The sequence below is a fragment of the Arachis ipaensis genome, chromosome B1, assembly GCF_059453495.1.
Source record: "Arachis ipaensis isolate K30076 ecotype BB chromosome B1, ASM5945349v1, whole genome shotgun sequence".
Classification (NCBI taxonomy): Eukaryota; Viridiplantae; Streptophyta; class Magnoliopsida; order Fabales; family Fabaceae; genus Arachis; species Arachis ipaensis.
Window position 1 is genome coordinate 108,349,467 of NC_142436.1, and position 20,087 is coordinate 108,369,553.

Sequence of the window (20,087 nt, forward strand, 5' to 3'; positions counted from 1 at the left end):
CCAACTTTTGGACACTCAAGGAACTCCCATGGCTCAAGAAGAGCATAGCATGAAGGAGAGATTGGAAACTCCGGTGGAAAAGGAGGAAGGCTACTTTGTGTTAGAACAATTGGAGGAACCTATGAACATTGAAGAAGAGGAAGAAGTGGTTGAAGACTTAGGAGATGCGGAACTTCCATGGGAAGCTAAAATCAAAGAAAATCCCTCCAAGAAGAGTAAATTTGATGTTGAGGAGGAATGTGCACAACCTCCAAGGCATATTCTATATGAAGACTTGGAGAGAATGAAGCAAGAATTGAGTTCCCTTGGTGATGAAGATCATGCATCCAACCATCTTGGTGGTGAATCCTTTGAATTTGAAGAACCTTCTCCCAATGAGATAGAAAGCAATGTGGAGGTAGAATTCTCTCAACCTCCCATTTATGATTTGAATGATGAGGAAGAGTTAGATGAAATTGATGAACAAAGGATTGGAAGTGAAGAAGCTTATGAAGAGGTGGAGATTAATAAGGAAGAACACAAGGGAGTAAGGCTTGCTAGCACGTTGGAGATACCTCTCCCCAAGCCACCACCATCCATTCTTTCATTCAAGTGGGTAAATTCCTTATACTCAAGCTTTATTATTCCCCTTGAATTTGGTTTGCTTGAGACGGATGGTCAACTTAGACATATTTGTGGCTTTAAAAGCAAAAAGGAAATGGCTAGTGGTTGGAAACATTATTCTAGGCTCATTATGGTTGCATGTTCAAAGCTTAATTGCACGGTTTGGCATAGAGCTAGATTGTTTGGGTCTAGGAGAATGTTTGGTCACTTTATTGAGAATTCTAAGGTCATGCCACCCAAATGGAATAATGATAATCAACTTGAAGATGGGTGTGGAAATAAGATATGGGATCCGGGAATATATGAGGATCAATTTTGGGAGCCCATGGTTTGTGAAGAACTCCATCAAGGCTTGAAGATATTAAAATTGAAGAATGGAGCTTATTGGAGATTCAAGCATTGGTGGATGTTCAAGGATAGCTTCAAGCACAAGCCACCTTGAGAGGAGCTCCCCATAAGTCCAACTTAAGGACAATAAACAAAAGTGCTAGGTGGGAGACAACCCACCATGGTAAAATCCTTTCATTTTCTCTTTTGTATATATTGGTAGAATTAGTTTAATTTCATGTTTTGTTTAGTTAGTTGAGTATGTTTGGTAGTTTAAGCATGTTAAATAAGGTTTTATGGTGTTTTGGTAGCTGTTTGGAGGTTTGGAATGCATGGATTGGTGCAAAAACATAGAAAATTTTTTTTTTGAAAAACAGAGCACCATCCACGCGTACGCGTACATGGCGCGTACGCGCACTTCCAGCATTTTCGACCATCCACGCGCGCGCGCCATGCGTGCGTACGCGCGGATTGAGAAGTTCCAACCTCCATACATTTTCCAGAGAGTTGTGCCTGCGCCGCGCCAACGTTGTGCCTCTGGCACAAACCCCACTTGCGCACACGCGCCCATGACGCGTACGCGCCACTCTCGAAATAAGCCAACGACGCGCGCGCGCCATGCGTGCGTACGCGCGGATTTCTTTCTCCCATCCACTTTTCTTTTCTTCTCCTCTTTCCAATTCTTTCCTTCTCCTTTCTTCTTCCCTTCTCCTACCCCTCATCCAACACTTCCAAACACCATGGATAACCATTTATTTTAGTTAACAAATTAGTTAGTTAGCTAGTTGATTAGTTAGTTTTAGTTTAGTTTTCATTTTATTTTCTCTCTTTTCATTATAAGTGTTGGAGTATTGACTTTGTTTACTATACATTGCTATATCCCTTATTGCCTAAATGCTATTTTAGCATGAATAATTTTAGATAATCTTTGTTGGATTCTATGACTGAGGTTATATTTTGTTACTTGGTTTTGAGTTCTTCATGCTTACCTTTTGAAAAATAGCAAGTGATGAGAATTGTCTTCGAGCTTATAACTCTTTTGAATTGCATGTTGTAGCTAGCCACCATGTGATTTGAACCGTATTCTTTGATTAGGCAATCTCTTGATGGATAATGTTGAGCATTTACCTTAATGCATTGTATTTCATGATTATATCCATCCATATGTTTGACTTGAATGCTTTCATGCTTCTCTAATGCTTGTCTTACCTTACAAGCTTACTTAAAGCATCTCAAGCACACTAGGATAAGTGAAGTGCATGCTTCTTTTGTGACATAGCTTTTATGCTAATGTGTATTCTAAACCGCGCAATTTAGAATTCACACACCTAATATTTCTTAATGTCACACTAATTCACTCACCTCATTCTAGTGATTTACCTCATTCCAACAATGTATGCTTCCTTGCTTTTATATCTTCTCATCTTATGGTGTTATATTTTTGTTTTTCATAACAAATGCACCACAAGCAACCATGGAAGCGGAAGAAAGAACACATAGCAATCCAGAGAGTCGTCGTACCCCCTTGCTCATCTTTGAGTGCACCGAGGACGGTGCAAACTTTTAAGTGTGGGGAGGTCGTCCGACCGATCGGCAATCTTGGGTGACAAATTTCTAACTCCAATACTTTTGCATTTCATTTTAGGATTTTAGGATTTTTACTTGCATTTTCTTATTTTTGCATATGTATACACAATAAGCTTAGTCAAGATAATGAGAATTTTTCAAGATCTCTATCTATAGGGCACCAATTGATTTGAGTGGAAAACTTTTCATAGAACTTGCTAGAATTATATATTTTGTGGAACATGATTTATGAGCTAAGAACACAAGCTTGTGAGACTTGAGCCTATTGATGTGGTTACATTTTATAACCACTTATTTTCCATTCTTGTGTGAAATTGTTCTCTTTCCATGATTGTGATCCTTGATTTGCTTGATTCTATATATCCGTTTATTTCTTGTGTTTGTGCATTTATATGATTGAGGTCATTCTTTCATTAGCCACTCACCCAAATAGCCAACCTTTTACTCTCCATTGCTAGCCAATTTTGAGCCTATGCTTAACCAACTCATTCTTATTTTAGCTCATTACAAGCCCAAGGCGGAAAACCAATGAAAAGTCCTTGTTTGGATCTTTGATTAGCCTAGGCTAGTGAGAGTGTGTATTATTCAAGTTGGTGAGGCTTGGGAATATTGGATGGGATAAAAAGGGGCAGCACACTTTTATGTTTAGGAATTGGGCACATATTCATGTATTGATTAAATGTAGAGACCTTATGCATTGATGTTCTCGCGTTTAGTTTGAAAGAAGAAAAAGAAAAAAAAAATAATATGTATATAAAAAAAATGATGAAAAGAAAAGAAAAAATGTATATAGAAAAAGAAAAAAAAGAGAAGCAAAAAAAGGGGACAAAATGCCCCAAAGTGAAGCTCAATAAGAATCAATGCATAAGTATTGAGAAATGAAAAGAAAATGCATGAGTATGTACGAAAAAGTGAAGAATGGGTAGTTAGAATAGCTCGCATTTGTATAGGTAATTAAATAGGTTAGGTGGGAAAGTCTATGCTAATCAAAGATTCAAATCCTAGTCCACTTGACCATAAATGATCCTACCTTGACCCTAACCCCATTACAACCTAAATAAAAGACCTCATGATGAATGTATGCACGCATTGAATAAGTGTTGATTGTTAGAAAAAAATCAAATTTTAGAAAACACGATTAGAAGAGAATTGAGTGAATTAACCCTTAAACACTTGAGTGAATAGAGCGGATACACATCCGGTGAAGGTTCAAAAGTTCAATCACATGTGTTCACCCATATTATCCATATTCTTGCAAGTTTGAACTCTTTTTGACAATTCAATACAATTGTGGGTTGGACTTAGTTCCTATATGCCTAGCTCTTGTGCTTATGCATGCTCTCTTGGGAATTGATTTGTTTGAACTAAGCATTTCCAATTGCTTTAGATAATTGCATTTAGATAGGACTCATATAGTTTAGTTGCATTCAATAAATGTCATAACCCTTAGTTCCTTCTTATTTTAGCATGAGGACATGCTAAGGCCTAAGTGTGGGGAGGTTGACAAACCCCAATTTGACGGTTTGTTTTGCATTGAATTTAGAGTATTTTGATAACCTTTTGTCACATTTAGCCTAGGAATTAGCATGATTTTGTTATCTCTCCCATATTTGTGCTTAAGTGTAAAAACATGCTTTCTAAGCCTTATTTTGATGAATTCTAGTTCTCCTTTGATTCTATAAGATGCCTTGATGTGTTTGCTAGTAATTCCAGGATTGAAATAGGCTAGGCATGGATCAAAAGAAGCAAGGAAGGAAGCATACAAGTGGAGAGAAGCATAAAAAGGCAAAGAAGCAAAGTCCGCCATGCACGCGCACGCGCACAAGGCACGCGCGCACATCGCAGAATTAGCCAGGGACGCGCACGCGTACCGTGCGCGCACGCGTCGATGAGGGCACATGACCTCACTAATGCAACACGTGCCTGGCGATTTGAGAGGGTTTCTGAACCCATTTTTGGCGCCAAATTGCTAAGGGAAAGGAATAAAAGGATGAAGGATTAAGGGGATGGCAACCAACACTTTTGACTAATCATCCTTTGACAAATAATCATTTTAGTTTAGAGTTTTAGAGAGAGAAGCTCTCACTTCTCTCTAGAATTAGGATTAGGGTTAGGTTTAGTTCTTAGATCTAGGTTTTTAATCTCATGCTTTCTTCCACTCCTATCTCTCAATTCTTTGTTGCTACATTCATCTTCTTCTATTCTTTTATTGTAATTTCCTTTATGTTGTTCTTATATTTTGTTGTAGATCTAGTATTGTTCCTTCTACTTTCTTCCAATTCAATAAGAGGTAATTCATAATAATTGTTCTTCTTTGCTTTTCTATTGTTGATCTCTTGCCTTTGTAGTTGTAGATTCCTTTAATTCCTGCAATTAATAATGTTTACTTCTATTGCACTCTATGTGTTTGTTGAAATGCCTCTTTTAGTTTTAGTGTAGATTTTGTTCCTCTTGGCCTAGGTAGAGTAATTAGTGACACTTGAGTTATCTAATTCTTTTGTTGATTGATAATTGGAGAGATTGCTAATTGGTTTGGAGTGTACTAAAGCTAGTCTTTCCTTGGGGGTTGGCTAGGACTTGTGGCTCAAGTCAATTCATCCACTTGACTTTCCTTTAATTAGTAAGGGTTAACTAAGTGGTAGCAATGAACAATTCTCATCACAATTGAGAAGGATAACTAGGATAGGACTTCTAATTTTCATACCTTGCCAAGAGCCTTTTATAGTTGTTAGTTTATTTTCCTTGCCATTTACTTTTCATGCTTCTTATCCAAAACCCCAAAATAACTCATAACCAATAACAAAACACTTTATTGTAATTCCTAGGGAGAACGACCCGAGGTCCAATACTTCGGTTTATAAATTTTAGGGGTTTGTACTAGTGACAAACAACTTTTTGTATGAAAGGATTATTGCTTGGTTTAGAAACTATACTTTACAACGAGAATTCATTTGTGAAATTCTAAACCATCAAAAATCCGTTCGTCACACACTCCAAATTTTTTTAAATTTTTAAACTCAAATTTATACTCCCTAAATAAGATCATCACACATTTTAAAAAACAGTAGAATAATTTACAATTAAAAAGCGTACCATTATTAAATCAGTATTAAAAATAATAATGTGAAAATATGAAGCGAAAGTCCATGATAATAGATATTAGGATGGCTCAGGTGAAAAAAAACCTCCCCATTGATTTCGTAGGCGCCGTGCCAGAAATGCACGCCCATGTCAATCCTATTTCATGGCCACCACATATGAATTAGAGTGCATTTTTCGAAATTTTTGGAATTATTTTTTCTTCAGGCGTATTTTTGGAATTATTGTACATGTGATTTTTGTTTATATAAACAAGCCTATCTATATTTATTAATTATATTACGTAAACGAATTTTCTTAAAATTGATTTTAAAGTCAATCTTTGCCAACCACAACTATGATTTCCTAATTTAATTTACTTTGTACATTAGTTATTTGACTTCCAGAAAATAATTCACTAATTATTTTTTATACTTAAATTCCATTAACAATAATTTTTTTAGAGCACCTTCAACTTTTTTTTCGATCAATTTAAAATTAGACTGCGATAATCTCAGCAACTATGTTACACTTTTAAGCCATGTTATATAAACTAGCGGCTCAACGGACTGTTCATCCGTTTTTCTATTGTTTTTAAAAAATTTATTTTAATTTGTTTGTTAATGTATTATTTATTTTTTAAATTTATTTGATAAATATTCTTTTATTTTAATATTAACGTGATCTTATTTATATCATGTTTTGTCTAAATTAAAATTATGTCAATAACTATTATTGTCTCTCCACTATTAACCTTGTCTTATTCCCTTTTCTTGTTTTCTTCTTCTACTAACCCCTACCGCAATCAATTTCCACCATATCATTATAGTAGCTCTCGTTTTTTGTTCATCGCTTTGATCCATAACTATCCATTGTATTAACTTTACTGTTATTTAAGATTTTTTAAAGATATTACTTTTTTTGTTCGATTTAGATATCTAGATGTATAACTATTATTTAGATATTTATTGTTTCATACTTGCGTGTTAAATCATCTTTTACCATTTAAAAAAAAATTAAGATATCAATCATTCAATGATTTTGTATAGAAAAATTAAATAAAAAATAAAAAAAATCTATAAGTTTTTTAATTTTTTAATATATAGAATAATTATATTTCAATTAATGTAGGTATAATACTTAAGTCATTAAGTTGTTATTATGTGTAACAATGCAGATAAAAAATTATAAATATTTATAAATTTATTTATTTCTCAATTTTATTTAATATAGAGTATATATAATAATTTATATTTAAATCACTCTTTTCTTCCATATAATTGTAATAGCTAAAAAATTTTTATTTTTCATAATTTTATATTCAACATTTCAAATCATCTTTAGATTTATTATTCTTTTAGAATTTTTAATTTTTGTTTTCATTATTCTTTTTTATTCCGTTATCTATCTACATATTTATCATTGGCTCATCTCCATGCTTATATTGGCTTGTTCTCTCTTCGTCTCCTTCGATCTTCTCTACAATATCAATTAGTTATCACCATGTATTAATTTATAATTATTACAATCAAAAGTGAATACTAATTTAAAAAAAAAGTAAGAAAAAAAGATTTTGTAACACTTGTGCGAATACTTTACACTCCTATAAATATAATGAAAGAGTAGAATTAACTTTTTCTTTTTCGAGTATTCTCTTTATTATTTAATACAAACAAAGTCTTTTTTTTTTCATTTGTGGTAAAACTAAAAAATTAAAGCGGGGTAACATTAGAACTTTTTTGTTTAACAAACTTAAAATAAAGCACAAAAATTGTAATTATAATCTATTTTATTGGACACCAAACCCTCTGTATTTCCTATATATTCCCATTATATATTGTTATAGATAATTATATGGGTGAGTACATTAAAAATATTTTTAATTCATATCATATTGTAATTATAATCTATTTTATTATAGTTATTATTGCTCCTTTATCAAAAAACTTTATTTTATGAAAAAAAATTTATAACGGACTATACTATGTATTAATTTATCTTAACATTTGGTTCTGAAAAAAAAAACACAGCACTTTATTTTAAGTATGGTATTAATTACTTAATTAATACCTTAAGTTTTTAACTGTAATAATATTTGTAATATTATATTAATATCTAAATAATTAATTTTTTTTTAATATCAAGGACGAGTAAAAGAGTGATATATTGTGCAAGATGTAAATTATCTCCTTAATCTTTTGAAAACGTCTGATATTTCCTTTAACTAGTCATTGTTGAAGAAACACTTTATATTAATCAACTGCAACATTTCCAATAATCGGGATTTACAGGATGGATTGGCTAGTTACATTTTCGTTAAATTTTTTACCGTTTTAATAATTTTTATGCATAAATTCATTAATTAACCATGAATAAATATTTAACATTAACAACTATATATTTCCGGCTTTATAAAAGTCAACTGTCTTAAAATTATTTGTTCAGTATTCGGTTATCAGTTTTATTTTTTACAACTTAATCCTATGTAAAGTAAATTAATATTAAATATGTTCTTGTTATGGTATTTTTTCCCTTTTTATATTTTCTCACAAGAAAAGACTTGTATGACACTTTAAAAAAAAATTTCTTTTAAATATAATTTAATTTCGCAATTGTGTAGCCAAAGTCTTTCCAAGAAGAATACAGAAGCCTCTTTTGACAATATATTTGTCAGCAACCAACATTTAAATTTACTCTCAGAACCAATGTATCAATGTTTAACTGAATACATTGATTCAAAAATTTTGAGGGTGAAACAAGAGGTACAAATAACGGTACGCCACGAGTTTCATAAATTGGCCCAGACATTAACTCTTCCTGCAAACACAGTAATGTCTACCGCTGGAGGTGAAGAAGCAAATGGCAGTAGGGTAAGTAACAAGAATTAGTAATCTCTGTTTTAAGGATTTCTTAAAGTTTGCCAAATGCGAATTTCATGTTTAATAGTAGGTGAATATAGTAACATATGAACAATAAGAATCTATGTTTAATACAACTGAAAATGATCAAAATTATTATTTGTAATGTATACATTTAATATGCAGGCAACTAACCGTGATGGACAACTGTATGAGTTGGACGGCGTCAAATGTGAAGTTGAAAGATTGCGTTCATTGACAATACCAGTAAGTAAAAACTATTTTATTAAGATTATGTTCATTATGAATAATTCGACTATGATTTCATGATTAATTTTATTTCAGTTGACGTTTGAAATCCCCAAAGATATGCTGGTCAATGAAGAAGAAGCAATGGTAGCTATATATTTATATAATGCTAATGCCTCTCCCGAGTAAGTATCTTGTTAATATACATGTAAATAACAGTTGTTAAATATTTTATTTCATGTGGTAATATTATTTATTTATTTATTTATTTTTACAACAGCGAGAAAATACTTGTATACGAAGGTGTGGATGGTTGTAGAAAATCATTCGATGCACTTAAGCCTATGCGAGAGCTAGATGCTAATGTAAAATTCCAGATTTTTTTCGTTAAATTTTTTATTTTTCAAACCTCTGAGACTAATTTTATTTGTCACCTTTAATCTTGCTAGATTTTAACAATGGTTGCATGCAAAATGACTCATGATGAAAAAAACCGTTCCGGAGGTCCAAAGATATGGTTTCTTCCGCCTAGGGTCTCCGTAAGTCATATGAATTCAATGTCTACTATGTGCGTTACTAAAACAACCAAAGTGAATCGCAATATTCCTTGACTGTAAAACGTTGTAGGAACAAGCACTCTCCTTTTTCTACCCACCATCAGAGGTGGTAATGAACCATTCAGCATACTTATCTGATGTTAGCAGCTTATCAAAGGTAGCTAGTGTATTTGTTTCAACTTTGAAACCTACCCATCTACTATCCTTTACCATTATATGTTTTTATAATATTGAGTTTTTGTGATTTTTAGATGTACGTACCAGTTAAGGACCACTTTAATCACTGGTACTTATTATGTGTTGACGTGAAGAAGAGGAAGCTGATATGTGTAGATCCGATGCAACAACGGACAAGGAAAACCATAAGAGAGCGACAAATTCGACAACTAGTGAGTTATTCATGCTTCTAAATCGAATTTGTTGCCAATAACTCATTTAATTTTCAGCAAACAATAACTTATAATTATAATTGCTATCAATGCAGGCAAATTTCATTGACTGGATGATCCATGAACATTTGACCAATGAGAGATTAGCGTGTAAGTCAGATTTGGATGAAGTTGCATATCAACTCGGTGAATTCCAGATCTATTATCCACAGAATCTTCCATAACAAGATAACTCGTAAGCTAAGTTCCTATATGAATTTAAGCAAATTCAAATAAGTTTCTAAGGAAATTGAAACAAATACTTTAATTCCTATGCCTCAGGTTTGATTCTGGAATATGGGTTGCTAGATGGCAGCTATGTGCTGAGACCAGAAATTCATTTATTATACCAGTGAGTATAACATTATAATTCCTCATATTGTATCCTAAGTCAATTGAATGTTCAGTTATTTATTAATTTCACAACATGCAGCCAGTGGACGATACTACTCGCATGTGATTGGCCTTAGACTTAGTGCTGAGTAATTATAATAAGGTCAAAGAGAACACCATCGAAGCCGCAAGGAAATTGGTCACCAAAACTAACTGAAATGCAGCCATTTATTATGTTCATGATCCGAGACTTATTTACTTTTCGAAGTTTAAGATTTTTTGAATTATTTACATTGACAGGGTTGAGTATTTTATTTTGATAAGACTTTATATTGGAACCGTTTCTAATTATTTGTTTCTAATTCTGCCGTTTACATCGATAGTATTGTGTTGTTTCCATTTCTTTCACTAAAATTATAAACTCAAAAAAAAAAAAAAAAGACGTTGCAACCTCAAAATTAAATGAGGAGGTACACTTCACTACACAATAATTACAATTTTACGGAAATTATATAGCAAAGGTGTAAGAGAACTCCGCATATTCACCCGAAAACTCTACTCCCTCTATAATTTAACTGATATCGGTTGTTGTTCTGAATAGTTTGGGTGGTAGAAACCCCCCCCCCCCAAAATTAATTCTCTGAGACTCAAAAGATAGACTCACACACAAACCCGCCAAACTCAAAAACCCGATAGCCCCAACCCCGCAAAAAATAAAGCACTCACCCATATTTGTGACCCTATCTTCAGCCTTTCCTGCAAATTGGGAACGACGTCTGCTCCCCCGAGGGTCATCGCTGTTCATAGTGGCCCTCTTCTCGAAATGCTCTTTAGGTTAGTGGGTTTGTTATTCTCTTCCTTGAATTGCTGTTGTATTTCACGTTTTCCCCCTCTTTTTCAGATGACACGTCAAGCGGAGAATTACATTAGATGTTAGTTCCTTCTCCCTGTAGAAAGTCTTGGAAAGTATAAGAGGAAATTTTTCATCTCAGCTCATACTACATAAAATTTTGGCCCTTTCTAGAGGATAGGGTTTACGAAAAGTCTGGTCTATTCATCATGCCATGTCTTCCATCAGAGGCTGAGAAAACTGGAACTTGATCTTCATCTTGCTCATGGTAGATCTGTTATATCAACATTTCTTCCATTTGGAGTTGTAGAATTCGACACTGATGTGGTAAATGGGATTTTAGTTTGTGTTAAGTAGAAAAAAAAAACAATTTTCAGTTTATGATTGGACGCTTCCTCTTGCAGATCAAGATGGCTGAACATTTTTAGGAGATGTTCCTTAAAATTATTCTTGACCGATCAGAATTTGTGTCTGATCGTGTAACCCTAAGTAAAGGTGCTGAATCTCACAATGATTCTTCAACTAGTTCTTGTACTTTGATTAGTATCTTCTTGTACATCCCAATTCTTGTGTTCAGTTTTAAAACTTGTGGTAGTCCATCAATTTAGTATCATAATTTGACATTATCATGCCTGTGGCAGGCAGTTCAAGAGGTTGTGTGCTATGGAATTATCAGATTTTGGCTGATTTCTTATTTTGAGTTGGGGAGTCATTTCTCTGCAGCAGGCAGGTCTTCTGATTCTCTACTCCTATGATCGTATGTTATATCATTATTTTTTTTGTGTTGATAAGGTATAATGCTGTATACTGAATTTTTTTTATTCATCCTGAATATCAAGATGCCTCAGATATCAGCTTAATATATCATATGATTATGTGGCCAAGGAACAATCAAATTATATGTGGTCTTCAATATTTTAGAGGTGAGCATTTTCGTAATACATAAAGCTCAGGTATGGGGAATAAGTAGTTCCCTATATGTCGATCCTTATTGTCAATTTTCAATCAAGAGGAATGTTAATGTGAGAAAGATATTGGCGTGACAATGGAAGGGGAATAATTCAACTCAGACATCAGTATCAATATGCTATGCTATCTCCATGTTTTTATTTTTCATATGGTAAGATATGTGAGTGGCAGTATCCCTGCTCTTCCAAAGAAGTAAATTCACCATTTGGTTTTGTATCAAACCTGAATTAGTGAGAATTGGCAGGAAAATGATCCACTCTAATTTTAGGTCACCCCATAATAAATTATTCTCCTTCTCCTTCATTCTCCTTCTTTCAATGTTGACATGAGGGAAACACAGCACAATCCCTTGGCCATAGTGGGATAGAAGAAAACAAAAAAGACAGAAAGAGCCACAAAAATCAATATCACCGCCAATCATCATCTTGTTGGAATCCAATCCAATTCAATTCAATATCACACGTAATTGTATATTCCTATCCCTAATCCTTTCTTAATTTTTCCTCTTTTTCTGAATCAATTTTGTCATACGATTAATCATCAGGAAATAAGAATTTCTTTCAAAGTTCTCGAATTGCGTTAAAGTTATATTTCTGTTAGTTTGTTTCACTTATTTTGCTTTGTTGTGTTTTTTGATTGCAATAACAATTCACAACTTTTATTGGAAATTTGGCTTTATTTGTATAGACCAATATTGGAAATTTTTTACTGGTTTTTCAGTGACCAATTATGGGGAAGCCAACAGGGAAAAAGAAAGATCATGAAAGTCCCAAGGCAAAATAAGATAAGGTTCCTGCTACTAATAAGACTATGGACCGTAGCGCCTCAAAGGCCCTTGATGATGACACTGCCATGTTCATCCACATGGCACAAGAGCTCAAGGAAGAAGGCAACAGGCTATATCAGAAGAAGGATCATGAAGCTGCCATGTTGAAGATATAGAAAGGTTTGAAGCTCCTGCTAAAGGATCACCTTGATGCTGCACACATTCACATAAGTATGGCCGTCCGTTACATGCAAATGGGACTATGTGAATACCCTCTTGCCATCAACGAATGCAATATGGCATTAGAAGTGTCACCTAGATATGGCAGGGCTATGTTGAAGAGTGCAAAGTGCTACGCAGCGTTGAATCGGTTGGATTTTGCCAATGAGGGATGTTATGATTGTTTTGAATTGGGAGCCTAATAACCTTACAGCATTGAGATCCAGGATAGTCTGAGAATTACAATGGAATAAAAGGGCATCACTATAGATGAGAATGAGATTGCTTTGGCTACAATCGCAGTGCCTCCAGGTGCCCGGTTGCGAAAAGTGGTGAGGGAGAAGCTAAAGAAGAAGAAAGGTCATCACCAGAAAAGTGACGAGAAGATGGAGGAGGATAAGGAGGTTGTGCACAAGGAGGTGGTGCAGACGGATCATGTGCAGGAGAATGTGTTATTGTCAATTTAAGGATGAGGATAAGGAAGTGGTCAAGAACACAACTGAGAAAGACAATTTGGAAGCACGATCTGTTAAGAGGCGAGAAACTGCGGTTACAAGGACATAGAGAATCATATTGGGAAAGGATATAAGATGGGCGCAGCTGCCGGTGAATTGTAGTTTAAAAACGATAAGGGATACAATAAAGGATCGGTTTCCACAATTGAAGGGTGTTCTTGTCAAGTATAAGGATTGAGAAGGTGATTTTGTTACAATAACCAATGTTGCTGATTTAAGGCTAGCTGAAAGTTCCGGTAATGTGCCGGGATCAAACCGACTTTATATTACAGAAGTGGATCCTTCACAGGATCCATATTATGATGATAGAAGCATGGGAAGTGGGGTGCCAACTTATGTTAGCAAACCAGGCGAGGATATAGAGAATGTAGTTAGGCAAAGAGCCGAACCGGTAGCAAACCGGGTGATTACTTTGGAGGATTGGCTTGTCCAGTTTGCAAGGCTGTTCAAGAACCATGTTGAATTTGACTCTGATGCATATCTAGATATTCACGAGGTTGGAATGAAGCTATGTTCGAAGCAATGGAGGATAGTGCATCGGATGATGATGATCAATAACTGTTTGAAATTGCATCAGATAAAGTTCAAGAAATGGCAGCTCTGGCATTGTTTAATCGGGGGAATGTTCCATCATTTCAACTTGATCCTTTGTTTCGTCAACGTGTTCCAAAACTACATGACATGTTGGAGCAATTTTGAGTGTTCTTACATAGAGTTTGTTGTTCATTAGATGAATATATAATGCTTTTGTTTTGGCTATTACATATTTTTGAAGGCTTCCTCCTCCTCTGAGATAGGTAAGGAAGAATGTGCTTATACTCCATTTTCTTTGCATGATGCTTCTGCTTTCATTAGTAATTAAATGCTAGATTTGCATTTTACTTTTGCTAGGAAAATTAAGTGTTTTTTGTCTCGACTCAACCGACATGAATGATCCTTTATTCTTTTCTGTTGTTTGTATTGCAAAGTTGAAATGATAATTTTCCCATTCATAACTTGAGAGATGTTTTTACAAGTATTCTTGTGGTGGAAATGACAGAAAAAAAGCTTTGGGGACGCATGTATGGAAACATGGGGTTCATGTGATTGACCTTATAATAACTATTACTGACTGGATAATTGTGATTAGTTGACAAATGATCAGATTCCATGATATAACTGACCTTGCCTAGTAGAATTAGACTTTGTTACCGCCTTCGGATTGCATGATAGTGCATATAATTCAATATTTTATTTTCTGCTAATCCTTTCATGTAAGTTGTATTATGTAATGTCAATGATGACGATGTATCTCTTTGATTGCAGGGATTTTTTTCATTTTTTTTATTTTCTCCCCCTCTATGCTGCTTTGAATAGCTCATTGATGGTTGCTGAGATTGGATTATGTTTTCATTTCCATGTTTGTTTTGAATGAAGTGGGGATGTCATTGTAGAAGGCATTGTTATATGTATATTTTTTAAATCTTTTATTAGGGTATTATGGTGTAAGTTTGTCATTCTTTTCGGTTGTAATAGCAGTATATGATTTCATTTATTGGCAAGGTAGTGAGGTGACCTAAATTTTTCAGTTGGAAAAAGGAAAAACACCAATAAAATGATTGTTCAGTGTGTTGATCAGATGAGGTTTGCTGATTATTTTGGTTGTCAAATTTCCATTTTGTAACATTATATGATTGTCATATAGCAAAAAGTATGTATTTTCATCCTGTATTCCTTTGCTACTACTTATATACTATCCTTTTCCACTGTTAAATTTACATATTGAGAAAACGTTGGTGTTATACTTACAGGTTGTTATTGGCTCATTGTGTTATGTTGGGGTGTGAAATTTGAAAAACGGTTAGAAACAAATCAGACCATATGAGCTTCTTAATTATTTTATATTTTAAAACCTCAACACTAACCCGGCAATTTTCCAGCCTTATAAATAAAGAAAAAAGAAAAACCTCAAATCGGAGGTTCCGAGTTACAACCCTTCAAATTTGAATTTGTCATTCCATAAATCGAAGCCTCTGGTTTGTTTGCTTTTCAAAAACTGCGGTGAAGGGACAAATAATTTTAGTATAAATTGTCAGAATATCCCCCAAAAACAGAAAACAAAAAAATAAAAAAATTCAGATTCTTCATCTTTAGAAGCTGATAAAGAGTATCTCTCTGGGGAGAAGTCAGTATTTAGCTATTTCATTTATATAAAAAATAGAACTCATACATAGGTGTGGACATGGTTTAGATTTTTAAAAATCCAAACTGGATCCACTTCAGAACCAGTTTTATGGTTTAGGAAACCAAACCAGAACTGGATTGAAAATTAAAAACCGATTTTAAACCGGTTTGAAAAAAATAAAAACCGATTCTAAACCGATTTTAAAATTTAAATTTGGTTTTATTTACAAACCGGTTTTAAATCTGGTTTTACTTGCAAAACCGATTTTAAATCCGGTTTTTTTAAAATCCAAATCTAAAATCCGGTTTTCTATATAAAATCCAGTTTTTAATACCAGATTTTTGGTTATCAAAAATCCAGTTTTAAAACCAGTTTTTGAAAATCCAATTTTAAAACCAGTTTCTTCAACCAAAAATCCAATTTTAAAACTAGTTTTTAAAAATTCAATTTTTAAACCAGATATTTTAACAAAAAATCCACTTTTAAAACCAGTTTTTAGAAATTCAATTTTTAAACCATATTTTTTTTTAAAAAGTAAAATTAATATTAAAGTCATTTTAAAGTGTATAGGTTCATTACAATTTTTAAACCACTGTGACTGCCTTGCTTGATAAAAACTATCATCTAGAAGAGTTGTGCTTTCAAATAAAAAAATGAATAATATAATATTAAATGTTAATATTTTATTTATGCATAATCATATCCTACTATCTGCACCTGCCTGCACTAACCAATACAGAGAGACAAAACACAACCAGTTTTGGAATTGTTTAAGGCACTGTGCAGACGAGACAAGGTCTGTTGAAGAAATCATGACCACCATAAAGCCACTTTTTCAGAGGCATAAGATTATATAACTTATTGTTATTGTTATAAATCATAATATCATTTATGCTACATTCTACTGAATTTGAATCCAATATAAAAGGTGAGTTGTTACCAAATCTCACCTTATTAGTAATGATAAATGAATCTATAAGAGTAAATTGAAATATAGGTTTTGGTGTGTTGGGAAATGAGACATGAAAGTGGTAAAATAATCACTTTCCTACTACTACAACTGTTCCATGCCACCCTTCTTAGGATTTTATTCCTTGTTTCTTTTGTAGGTTTTTGGAGCCCTCCAATGTACATAATCACTTTCCTACTAAACAAACATATTTTTAGAACATCGTACACATTAAACAAACCACTTTAAACCCTTCAGTTTTCCTGTCTTGATTCTTTTAATTCATTTCTTATTTCCATTTGTATTATCATTCAGCTAATGTCAGTATTCAGCAGGAGTCAACTCTGTTGCAATCATATTTAAATCGAAAAAGAGATGCCAAAACAGCAAAAATAGTTCAAACTCGGTCATATTATGATTTATCATATGCTTGTGATCTATAATATTAAAATATTTCTACTGTCATAGAAGATAATGATGGGCGAACTTTGATGGCAACCACGGCTCTGAATTCATGCAAAGTGAAATTGACTAAATTGCAAGAAGAACAATTGTAATCTTCTGAAGAAGCTAATGCAGCATTCCAAAAGGTTAAGGCAAAAGTAAGATAGATGTTAATGCTCACCAAGTTTATTATACATGATTTTAAGTTCAGAATCAACAACTAAAAAAGATATATGCTTCAAGCTAGTGAATTAAATTTTATGGAACAAAACATACAGCATTCACTTTTGTAAAAAAAAATAAAGCATAATGAAAGACCCAAGAGAGATATAAAAAGTGAAAGTAAAATTCAGTAAAAAAGATGCATCACATCAGAAGGCTACCGAAGCGACTGTTGTAAATAAGGGATATACAATTAGTTCTTTTGCATCATAGTAAAACGAAATTCAAGAAAGGAAGGAAGGGGGAACGACGAAAAAAGCGGGAGATAAATACGTACAAGTATTATTTACTCATTTTCAGTCATTAATATGTGCAAAGTATTCAAAACAGAAAAGTCAAAACCAGCAAAGAAATGACTGTTTTACTGAGAACCGAAAACTTATCCAACATTAATAAGCAAAAGTAAGAGCAGGCCATATAAAAACTCTGCATAATGCCCCATCAACCATTAAATTGTGTAACATCACCTTACCCCAAACTTTAATAGTTATAAATTCGTCCATTGTGCAATGGTCTCACCATTCTCCATTTGAACAGCATCCACTGGGTTGATGCCATATAACCCTGCATGCTGCAAAATTGGATCAAATGAACAAATTAAGTATAAATGCCAAGCGTGATAGGAAACTAAGTTAACTCTTCAAGGAGGACAATTGGCGAAGCTAATTTTCAACAAAATAGTGTAGCATATGCGGTTAAAGTATTTACCTACCTCAGTTTGGAGCATTGGGACAACTTTTGTTGTAGTGCCCTGTCACACCGCAATTTGAACATTTTCTCTGTTGCTTGAATTTTGAGTTTTTCTTGGGAGCTCCCTTACTCTTCACCACCAATGGGTCACCAACGCAGTCATCGTCTAAGTTAGCGTTACGTGGATTTTCACCTCGCTTTTGGAGTTTTGTAATGGTGTCGACAACACTATTCATTGCTTCCACAAAGTCACTTGAATTCTTACAGGCCAAATCCATCAACCTAGAACACTCAGCACCCAGCACACCCAAACGACACTTTAGTACCTTATCAGAATCACTTGGATCATCGACGTTTGACTTCATGAAGTCACTTTTGGCATTCTTCGTCCAACGCTTGCACACTAAGCTTTCTGGAATAACTTCAACGTGTTGGTGTTTTAGGCAGGCGAATATATGCATGCAGGGAATTCCTCTATTTTCGAACCACTTACACTCGCAACGGAGAATCCCCTGAACTCTGTCAAACTCAACCACATGATGAATCTCTGGCACTCCAAAAACGTTACACTTGAAGTATAGTTTTTCACCATCCTGAATTACCACCTCTGTATTCATTGCACAAGCACCCTCAATTTCCTTCCTGACCTCTCGGAACATTTTACGAGTGAAAGTCTTTGCAGCAAAATCTTCAAGTGTCGGCAAAGAAGTCACAAGTACTGGAGCGGTATATTTACTATTGAACTCTGCGACTCTTTCATTGTTCCTGTAATGGCTAACCACGGTCTCCATGTTATTGATGAATTCAAGAAGGGTATCTTTCTTTCTCACATATGCTTTAATTAGAGAGTTAATCCCTTCACACTGGGATGTTGTCCTGATTCGCCCAAAAAATTGGTCCCTCAGATATGCAAGAGCCCATAGATTCCTCATCTCATATGTTTGGATGACCCAAGAGTTGCTTGATAAGTTATACCTGGCCACCATGTCTTCCCACCTGACCTCAAACTCTTCAACACTCACATTGGCATAAATCAATTGCTTGAAGTCCCTTAGAAATCCACTGTTCTTAACCTTCTCGCATGCATTCCTATGTAAGTGCCATGCACATAGTCGATGTGTTGCAGAAGGAAAGACCTGCTTAATTGCTTCTCTCATTGAAAGATCCCCGTCGGTGACAACTGCCGTAGGGTGTTTACTCCCCATTGCTTCCAAAAAAGTTTCCAAGAGCCACTTGTATGAACTAATATCCTCATTAAGAAGAAGACCACAACCAAATACGACGGTCTGCCCATGATGATTGCTACCAGAAAATATAACAAGTGGTTTATTGTAGACATTCCTATTGTAAGTCGAATCAAATGTCAATACATCCCCAAAGCACTCATAATCAATGCGGCTAGTCCTATCAGCCCAGAACAAATTTTCCAATCGATTCTCATTACTTAATGTGTACTTGCCAAAGAAATAAGAATCGTTCCCAGCTTTACCTCTCAGATAGCTTATTGCAGCATTTGCATCACCACCCTTCACCTTTTCCTTCCTATATTGAGTAATGAGGTTGTACATGTCTTTTTGGTTGAATGGCAAGTTTGCATATCCACCTTTTTGAGCAGCCAAGTATCCCAAGATGTGACAGGTCCTAATGCCTATGTCGTGCAAATTCTTTGCCTGAGCTTTATCCGAGACACTGAATGTGCGATACTCAGGCATCATGCTAACATCGAGTGGAGCAACTAATTCATGAGAGTGCTCTTCGTAGAACGAAACAACCTTCCATTGCTGAATTTTTGTATCTAGTCTTGCACGAATTCTAGCCGGGCAACAACTTCGAGTTAGGGGTCGGTGGTCCCTGATTCTTTCATCCTTTTTAACCATTTCCTTTCTTGAGCCTGCCCGATTGCAAACAATTTGGCGCATAATTACGGAACCGTCGCTATCGCGTTTGACTTCATCCAACCTCACAGCGAAACCGTGAATCATTGCATATGTCTTGTAGAATCGATAGACAGCTTCCTCATCTGTAAACTGAAGTTGCATGATATCTTCTCGTGACAGCTCTGCTATTCTCTTATCTTGAGGTCTATCTTCATCAGCCTCTGAATCGTCGTCTAAAAAGTCTAGATCGTCTCCTCTAGGGAACCCAACATCGGAGTCTGATCCAAAAAAATCGCTATCCGACGGATACATATCCCAAAAACGAAGATAAACCTCCAATTTTTAAAAAAAACAAACACATCACGACACAATTAACATTTCACAGATAGGTAGACTACAAAA

The 20,087-nt window shown here is 34.5% G+C and overlaps 1 long non-coding RNA gene and 1 pseudogene across 2 annotated transcripts in view; both read left to right on the forward strand.

Annotated features, from left to right (window-relative positions):
- The window catches only part of LOC110271671 (uncharacterized), a 58,049-nt gene that overhangs the window by 23,458 nt on the left and 14,504 nt on the right, over window positions 1–20,087 (forward strand). The window lies entirely within an intron of this gene.
- LOC148577850 (protein PHOX1 pseudogene) lies at window positions 12,569–15,092 on the forward strand (annotated as a pseudogene). The gene is made up of 2 exons (XR_015902752.1): window positions 12,569–14,136; window positions 14,645–15,092. The product of XR_015902752.1 is annotated as a protein PHOX1 pseudogene (transcript).